Raw genomic sequence first — 9,876 nt, 5'->3', positions numbered from 1 at the left:
CGTGGGCAGACCACAATACAAAAACTTTTCACAGATCAAGAAACCCACGCGCGTTTCTAGAAAAAACAAAAACGCTCTCAATCCACCTTCCGTGCTTATTTTCGCAACCCCGTCAAGATTTTTTTTTTTTTTTTCAGTCACGGTTTTGGCCAGATTCGGACCACAACGAAGCCCAAGGTTCCCCAAAATCCGGATAGATGGCGCCGCCACTTTCTCCCGAATTTCGCCTGGCCGTGCCACGTTGCCCAGGAAACGAGTCCCGCCGCCGCCCGCCCCGCGGCCCGTGGACCCCGGCGGCTGCGTATAAAACGCCGGCACCGGCCCGAGCACGTTGCCAGTGCGTTGTCAGTCGATCACGCTGTTGCGCGAAACACATGGAGGCTCGCGGGCACCTCAGGCCGGTGCCGAACACCTCGCGTGGGACGGCGTCGGCGCCGGTGCACGCAACGACGTCGCTCGAAATGCACCGAGATGAACCCAACTGAAGAACCTGTGTCAAGTGGGTCTTGCGCCATCCGGCTTTTTCTCGGCTTGCGGCTATGCCGTCCTGTGCGTGATTCTTCTGCGGTTTCAGCGACGTGCAAGGAGACACTCCACACGGCCGTACTTTGGCATCCTGTCTTTGTGTCCGAAGCCCGACTTTCTCGTTCTTGCGCTGTTTTTGCGATGTGACTACGCCCCGGCCGTCGCGTGAAAGAGGCAGCACGATGAACTGACCGATTCCTCGTCTCAAGTGCTTGACTGTGCTGCGTATTTTCTGCACGGGTTCAACGGAGTGCTTTCGCAACTTTCTTAGGTGAGTTGAGCTCATTTTATTCACTTTTTTTCTAATAATTATTAAGTAGAAACGTGTATAATTTTATGTTCATAACTTGCTCAATACTGATTTGAACTGTCAAAATTTTTAAGTAAGTGATGAGCACCATTACCATTTTCTTAGCTTTACCCATTTAGTCTTTTGCACCCTTTAATCTATGCTACAAATTCCACTTCAAATATTTTATGCATAGTTTAGAGACTGCATTGCACTTATTGCTGTATAAGTAAAATGAGAGCTAGAATGCTTTTATGACAGTTTTTAAAGAGGAACAATTTTCTCTAGATTCTTTGAAACGTTGCAAGAAGAGTTTGTAACCAGCATCAAGTCGGTATGCATTCTTGGTATGTAAACACCAACCACTCCACTCCTCCATAAGCCTATAATTTATATTTCCGCTAATCATGACGGCACCGACTTTGTGACGCGTCTAGCTTCTGACACGAGTACTCTGGTATTGAGATGTTTAGTGTTAGACCTGACGAATTGCGCCCATATCAAAGCAAACGAAAGATCACAATTCTTCTAAGAGATTTAAATGCATGGGATCAATTTCTCCTCAACTTCATAAACATGAATGCAACAAAGAACCAGCTGTGAGGCTCCCCTAATTATAGGGTGCCAAAATTAAACGTTACAACTACGTACGTTATTAAAAATAAGATGACAGCTATTACACGCTTGACATACTAAAATTGTTTTCGTAAACGGCCTATCATCTTTCATACATGAATAATGTAAACGACATCCGCAGATGTTCACCTAGCCAAAAACCTTCCAAGCCTTCCATAAATTTTGTCATGTCAACGCACAAACTCCGCAAAAGGCTGCCTGAAAAAAACTAACATTTCATCTAAAATGATGGGTACACGAAACCACCCTATACTCACAGTTATATGCATTGCAATTTCTGGTACTTCAAACTCAGTTGCAAGCTAAGGTTCATTTAGCAGAGATGATCAAGACATTGGCGGTTTCTCAATGTATATTTCGGAAAAAAGCTCGAGCATACTCTTTTCTTTAGGGAAGCGGTGCGTACTTTCAAAACACTTAATTCTGAAACTCAGTTTATTAAGTGACGCGAAAATGTTACCCGATTGTTATGTGTGATCTAAAGCTTAAAACAAGGAACAGCGGAAAGGCTGTTCCTTTACGCTGTTCCTTTTCGCTGTTCCTCGTACATTAGCATACTAATGTACGAGCTAAAAATTCAATAGCGTTCTGAGGTGGAGATTTTGCAGGTAATCTACATAACATGAATAATTCGAGGCAAGTCAATAAATAGGATGTTACGCAAGAATACATTTCGATAATTGAACGCATCACCTGCAGGATATGACACATCGTCTTGACGTAGAGTACACGTGAATATTGAATATAAAGTGTATATTAATACTTTTGTGTCAGGTGTAAGAGAACTCGTTTAGCCGTCGGTCTTGAAAACCAGCTAAAGTATCAAAAATCAGTGATTGGTCCCTCCACGTCTAAACATTATGTGCAATAGAATCTGTAATATGATTCAGCAGTCAGCACATAAATGGATAATATTGCGTACTTAATTAGGCATACATATTATGATGATATAATTGTCAAGTGGAATTTGTTGCGTTTTTGTCTCTTTCGCAAAATTGAATTGCATTTTTATGGTACAAATAAGAGGAAGAGAGAAAGAAAGAGCTTTCTAAAGTACTATGTGCTTTATATTGAGAGATATGTGTCTTTTTTGAAGCTCCCACACATGCGTTTTATTCTTAATCAAATCAACGTACATTGTTTGTTTTTATGCTACTAACGATTGTAAATACAAAGTGGGCACTTGTACCGCGGTGGAAGAAGAGAGATATCTGTGAACAATGCCAGAACGGAGGCGAAAATTTAACCTGAGCTTCGCGCATCCCCGAACAAGAGCCCAGTCGGTTTAAGGCTCCCGCACAGGCGCAGTAGCGCACCGCGCGGCTTTCAAAATGTGTTCGAAATTACAAACTGTATTTAGTGTCCCTTTTATGTTGGGCATTTCACGGCGTTTGCCAGAAATACGATCGAACCCTCGGCACATCTCTTTCATGGCGAAGCGCCACCGTTGAGGAACTTCTCTATTCTTCTAGCTTGATCTGTACTGTCTGAAAAACCTAAACAATTCATGCACTGTTTTTTTTCTACGAGTGTCTAAGCTTAGATTACACAAAATATTATATGATCTGTAGAAAAAAAAATACATACGGTTTCCTTCTCTGATAAGAGCACAATCCGAATCATCTAATGATAAGAGGTTTTAATAATTTAGAGGAGTGCATTTGGCATAAGACACTTCATGCGGGCAAATATTTAGAATGCTGTGGTTATTTTTTTTTAAGGTTTTGGGGAAAGGGGTGTGACGAGGCATTAAAATAATCACGTAAAAGTTTACATAAGTATGAATTCCATCTTGCAAATGTCTTCACCTAAAGGTATAGCTCGGTTATTCTGTTTGGCTCTGAATTGAACGCGGACCAACCTGTCGGCTAAACACTGGAAAATAAATGTTCGCATACGGAGTCCCAAAGCTTCTAAATGTATTGCATTCTAAAGGTGTGTTTATAGATAGTTTAACCTCGGGCGTATTGCGCTCTTTCATGCCTGATCTTGAATATATGAATTAATGTGATGAGATTTTTTTTTCTCGGTTTAAACGTATGATTTCTATTGATCTACGAATGTTGACTAATATGGTGCTCAGTGACTTTTGCCATTCTTGTTTTTTTTGTATACATTATGATTATGCACGATTTTCTTTGAATATTGATATTTCCGAAGCTTGTGCAGAATGTACTGGGGCCGAGAACTCGTCAAGCTGCGTAGCGGAGCTTTTTTTCTTGGCTCCACCAGTAGGTGTAATGGAAATAAACTGTTATCATTATTAATAATAATATTATTATTATTATTATTATCATACGTTTGTGGACTATGCATGTGTGTGTTCATGATGCGTGCTTAACCCGTTATCTCAGAACGTAGGTCTTCTCGCTCTAAGAGTATGTATGGAATACACATGCAATCACCTTTCCGCGCGCAAAATTCACACCCGTTCCTGTAAAGCGTGCTATGCCTGCCGTGCACCAGAGCGTTAGGTGAAGCCAGCTCACGGTAGACCTAGGTTGCTATGGTAAAAGAGATGAGGGGGAGGTTTGGCTATATACACTAACTCGAATGTCTGAAGTCACGCTGCTACAGTGGATCTGCTCTCCCGACTGCACATGCGCAGACGCTTTCTCTCATGCGCATCGAGTTTCTGGGCGCGGGCACACAAGCGCGGGCTTGTTTCTAAACTGCGTGTAGGTCGGTCGTTGGCATGACTTTTGAGATATTCATTGTTACGTAACTACAGTACTTTATTAGAAGCCAATGCTACTTTATTTTCAGCTGATGGTCTCCATTTAACTTTAGATCAACCTCCAAATTCAATCAGTTTTTTTAACGAAAATTGTGCGATTGTATTCTTCTAAAATCTTCCGATGTAGTTACGCGTCGCAAACTGATTCAAAACGTCAGAAATCAAATAAAGAGGCCCGATACACCGGTGCCAATGCCCGCTAACAATAGAATTTACTTAGAAGCATTTGTAGCGAAACATTTTACACAATAGGAGAACGAAGACAAGAAATATGAACGTCAAATATATGGAATTCGAAAGGCACAGGCACAATTCTGTAAAAAAACTGTTTGGCCAGCAGATGTAAAAATATTTCAAACCCGTGGTCCCTGGTGTCGATGAACCTTAAAAAACAATCATTCAACAAATTCTGCAAAATAATACAATTTCCACAATGTTTTTTTTAATTATTTATAATTAACGAAAAGCCACTGATATGCTTTAATACTATATTTTTTTTTATTCTTCGGACTATGCTTAAACACGTTAATTATACGATGTAACTAAAAACACCTTAAGTCAGATTTTATAGCCAGTTAAGCAACAAACTACGCTTGCAGCGTTTCATTTTTCGTCGCCTTTTTCGTCCCTACGCAGACTAGACTAACTACATAAGATCTCCCAAGGCAGTTCTATATAAATATTCATAATGTTGGCGTGGCACGCATAACACTTTTTTTAAACATAAAGAAGAACCTATTTGTTAATTTTAAATTTACTCCTTTACATTTATTAAGCTATAACATTGGATTCCAGTTCTTACAGATTGTGTAGTAATCGCGACGCGTTTTTCACTAACGTTGTGGTTTCAGCTCGCTCTGGTGTTGGCTTCACCTACACCTCAGCTGGATCAAGGCCAAGCACGGCTAATTTTCGTTACATTTTGTTTAATATTAAATTTATGGCTAAGATTATTAGGAAGAAAGGCAGTCGCATTATTTTCCCACCTAATTTTATTGAGCCACGACATGGGTCTCGATTTTTACAGTCCAAAATCACATTACGCTTCTTTCTTTTTTTATGTCACGACGAGCATTAGCGTACCTCACCCCTATACGGAAATCATCCTAGAAACAAAACAATAAGCATAACTAATTTCTTGCATCATATATCCTACCTTACAATCATACATACCGAATCCAACTTCATTAATGCGCGCTACCGCGTGTTTCTCTTCTTTTTTTTTTTTCCTTCGAGGGGCGCTTGCTTAGCGGCAATCTCTACTACTGATTGGTCACGTGAAGGGGGGCCCATCGCAGTGCGCTAAGGAAATACGGTAGCTCTAGAGATATGATTCTGTTTTCAAGCGTATTTCCACCCAGAAAAAAAAAAAAACGCGCCTTTCGGGCGCATTCACACCGACGCTGCCGTTGAATAAAACCAGGCAACCACACGGGGCCTCCTGTAGTCGGCGTCGTCTCAAGTGATGCCCGGGCGACGCCGACGGGGGCAGGCACTGCGTGGTAGCCTCGTTTTTTTTTAACGGCGGCATCGATATCGACCAAAACGAGTGTTTTCTTTTTTTTTTTCAGCATAAATTCCATTTAGCTCGTTTTTGTGCTACTCTCTGCATTACACCACTCGTTTATAAAACAAAATAAAAAAAATAAAACGTTCCATAGAAAAAAAACCAGAAAAACGTAACACGCACCCAAAAAAAAAAAAACTTTTTTCGTTTTTTTTTTTATTGCGCGCCCGTTTTTTTTTTTTTGTTTTTTGTTTTTTGTTATGATATCCAACTTTGACGGTCACCGCGCTCCTCCCGCGCGCCAAGGTGGGCCCGTCGCCACGTGACCAAGTGGTTGCGTCAACTCCCACCTGGCTAGCGCCCCGCCGAAAAACAAATACACGGTCAGGCGCTCCAGTTACCAGTGATTCTGACTGCACACACACCTTAGCTCCTCCCGCAAAATTACTTCATCCGAAATGTGGATTCCAACACCTTGGGTAACCCTACATCAGCTCCCGTGCAACAGTTCCGGTCCTGTCGTTTGAATAATACACGCAAAGTGCTCATCATGTAATTGCCGGGTCCATCCGCCTGAATGAGTCTACCTATTGAGCGGAAAATGGCGTGCGGGAGGGGGACATGATTAAGCGAGGTCGTTTAAGAACGACTCCAAGGAATCGAACCGCGGTTGCAACGTCAGTCTCGCGTATCCCACCTCCCCCTCCCCTCCTTTTGCGTCCTCCCCCCGCCCCCCCCCCCCCCCCCCCCCCCCCCCACTGAAAGCATTTATTACTTTTTTTTCTTGTAGAGCGCTCAAGTGTATATTTAGTTAAACGGCAACTCCACTTTATTTTTCACGTTCAGAAAACTATGCAGCCCTCTTAAGTATCATATAGGAAGACCACATGTCAAATATTAGGATATAATTCCGTCTATATATTTAATAAACAGCCAGCAAACCTTCAAATGAGCTCCCAGGTCGCCAAAATCTGCTAACTCTAGCGTGCGACGTGAGGCGCAATCAACACCGCAGTCAAGACCACTGGGTTGGAGCAGCCAACATTGAGCCACTACATCAGAGTCATGTCTGCGTCATTCTCACGTTTTGTTTGTTTTTAAATCTCAGAGCGAAATTGAACGATGACGTTGTGAGTTCCTCCTCCCGGTGTTGGCGCAACGGCGTCTACGTGATCACCGTAACACGGATGCGCCAGGTTGCGCTGCCCTGCGCGCTTCTCAGAGCTAAAAGCTGGGAGCAGTCTGTTTCGTCTCTCCGCTGCTCTAGTTTGAGAACGACGTTTTGCTTACGGTACGAGCGCGGGCCGCATCTCCAATGCCTAGCTGCGATGGCTGTCGAAAGATTCGTAGGCTCACGATGTTGTGTTGCTGCCTATTCGAATTACCAGTTGACCAGCCGGGGAGTTGTCTTCCACACGTTTCCACATTATGTTGTAGCAAACGACATTAGGAAAATTGCGGAGCAGACGACACTGGAGCTTTGCTCTACGTTCGCCCGCCGTCGCATTGAGGATCACGTGACCTTTGAGTATCTGACGACCCCCTTAGTAAAGGCACAGACGCGCTGTGGTGGGCCCATGCTGAGGTGAGAAGAGACGAAGCGAAAATCATGTTTACTGTTTAATAATAATAGGAGTCGGTGCTTGTGCCGCGCGCAGCTCACCAAGCTTCGTGGCATTCTGAAGGGGTGTTGTGCCGGGCTGTCCGTCACTGTGCTGGTGCCGGAGTAAGTTGGCTCCGGGGCTCAGAGTTCGGGGGCTTGGAGCGCTGACGCTAGCGGGTTGCGGCCTTGCGATTGAGGCGATCCGAGCATTTCAGAGCCGGGAGGCCTGGGGCGCTGACGCCAGCGGGCGGCCTTTCCGTTGTGTTTCTCTGGTTCGTTGTTTCCCGCGCTCTCTCCAGGGCTCTCCCTGGCACTTTCTTCGGCGAGTTTTACCCCGCGGACTCGCTTCCCCCGACCTGTTCCAACTTGTTCCTCATGTCCGGTTTCTCCGCTTTCCCTCTCCTCCTTTGTCTTCTCCCCCTCCCCCTCTCCCCCGGGCCGTCACCGTTTACGCCATCCGAAGCGGCCGGACCCCATCACGTGTCCTGTACCTCGCCACAACGAACCTCACACGACCACGTGGTTCGACGTGACGTGGACAGGACTCTGACGACATGAGACCAACGTTGACCAAGGTTTCGGTTTCGGTATCTACTGATGTTTAAACTAAGATTACACAAATAATATTCCCCATTTTGAGAATCCGAAGGCCTAGCGCTGTTTAGTAGTGATTTGGGAAATGTAATCACATGTAAGCCTAAATTTTCTGGAACTGAGCGGATTTGTTCTTTAAAGGAATAACTAAACGTTCTGGTGTTTCAGGCAACATAAGATCCCCTGTAAAATTCGAGCGTCCGCCGAGTAAAAAAGGCACGTTCGTTTTGTTTGTTTCGGTTTTTTGGACATTGCATTGTTAAGCTGTCAATTGTTCTGAAACTCGCGAACCAGTTTTTTTTTTTTTTTTTTTTTTTTAGGTTTTGTTGAGGCTGGATGCAAAGAGAAAAAAATAATTTATAGTGAAGATGTGGATTCCTCAGTGGAATGAACCGAATAGAAGCGTGTCATTTTTTGGAAATCTATACGAGCAATATATACGCACACATCCGAGCGAGTACACTCCATGTAAAGCGTTAAGCTGAAACTGTTTAAAGTTTGGATTTTTAGAGGTCAGCACTTCGGCGCCCGTTTACGGCTTGAGTGGCGTCGCCGTCGCCGTCGGAGTAACCACGCGTTGAATTATGGGACATTCCCATAATGACGTCACACGTGACCTCACGAAGGCCACGAATGACGTCACGTGTGTCCTCACGCTCGTGACGTCACACGGCGCCTAAATTTAGCCGGAAAAATTCCCTGCTAAATTTAGCGAAAACATTTCCCACTAAATTTGGCGAAGAAAGCTCCCCGCTAAATTTCGCGGAAAAATTCCCCGCTTAATTTAGCGCGAAATTTTCCCGCTAAAATTAGCAAGAAATTTTCACCGCTCAGTAGAGCGGAAAAATTTCCTCATTAAGTTTAGCGGAAAAATTTCCTCGTTAAATTTAGCGAAAAAGTGTCCCCGCTATATTAAGTGCCAAAACTTCCCAGCCAAATCTAGCGGAAAAAATTTCCCGCTAAAGTTAGCGGAAAACTTTCCCCGCTAAGTTTAGCGGGAAACGTAGCGAAAAGTTTCCGCTAAAAGGGAGGTGGCAGAGGAGGAGGAGGGAAGGGAGAGGAGGGGCATGCCCTCCCCTCCCCTTCTTCAAGAGCTGCGCTCTAATCCGGCTTTACAGATAATTGTAAACGTCTTTCATTTTTTTTTGCCATATTATAATAATAGAAATAATAATATTACTAATATTTATCATTATTATTATTACAAGTGTCGCTGTTGTCTTTTCAGGCACATATCTCTTCACTGATTGTATTGCCGATGTGCAACTTTACGTTATTGTAAAAACGTTTATTTGTGTCCTAATTTTTTATTGGATTATGCATTTACCACCTCATGTGTGTTAGGTATAGAAAGTGTTTGGGTGAGCTTGTACTGAGACCGAAACATCGTTCCTAGGCCCCAAGTAAGGCCGATTCTTGATTCTTGATTATTGATTACACTAATAATTATAATTCATTTGATTTTATTTCACCAATGTGCAATTTCTGGGGAAAAAAATAAAAAAAGCTTCAAAAAGCAATATGGCAAGTCCTCCGATTCATAGACACTTAGTGACCAAACAGCTTGTACAATGGATGTACGCAAAACAGACGCGCACAAAAATATAAAGTTAAACAGCAATTGAAGTAACGGTAAAAAATCAAAATTGGAACCATAACAATAAAAGAAAACATTCAGTTATCTACGTCATAAAGGTTTAGTTTAGCAAACCCATGCAACGTTCTTGTTTTTTTGTGTTTCTTTAATTGGTGTTAAGAGTTATGTTGTTGTTTCTAATATGATCTAAAAGCCGAGAAACTGAACTACCTATTCACTGTCGTAACATTACTGGTAGTTTAATATATGGGAGAAAGAAAAATGTTTATTGAGAAAAACACGATGGTGTAAATATCTCTCTCTTTCTCGTCCTCTCTCTCTCTCTCTCCATCACTCTCTTCCTCTCTGTCTCTATCCAACTTTCTTTCTATTGCCAGGCCAACCTGGA

The 9,876-nt window shown here is 43.0% G+C and overlaps 1 protein-coding gene across 1 annotated transcript in view; it reads left to right on the top strand.

The window, feature by feature from the left end:
• Window positions 1-333: 333 nt before the first annotated feature.
• The window catches only part of LOC8051564, a 45,440-nt gene continuing 35,897 nt past the window's right edge, over window positions 334-9,876 (top strand). Inside the window, exon 1 of the mRNA XM_040213093.3 lies at window positions 334-796. The gene's annotated coding sequence lies outside the window, so the exon portion shown is untranslated. The remainder of the gene's footprint in view (window positions 797-9,876) is intronic.

The sequence above is a fragment of the Ixodes scapularis genome, unplaced genomic scaffold (genome assembly GCF_016920785.2).
Source record: "Ixodes scapularis isolate PalLabHiFi unplaced genomic scaffold, ASM1692078v2 PGA_scaffold1__304_contigs__length_218370807, whole genome shotgun sequence".
Taxonomy (NCBI): Eukaryota; Metazoa; Arthropoda; class Arachnida; order Ixodida; family Ixodidae; genus Ixodes; species Ixodes scapularis.
This window is presented reverse-complemented; position numbering and strand designations above follow the sequence as displayed.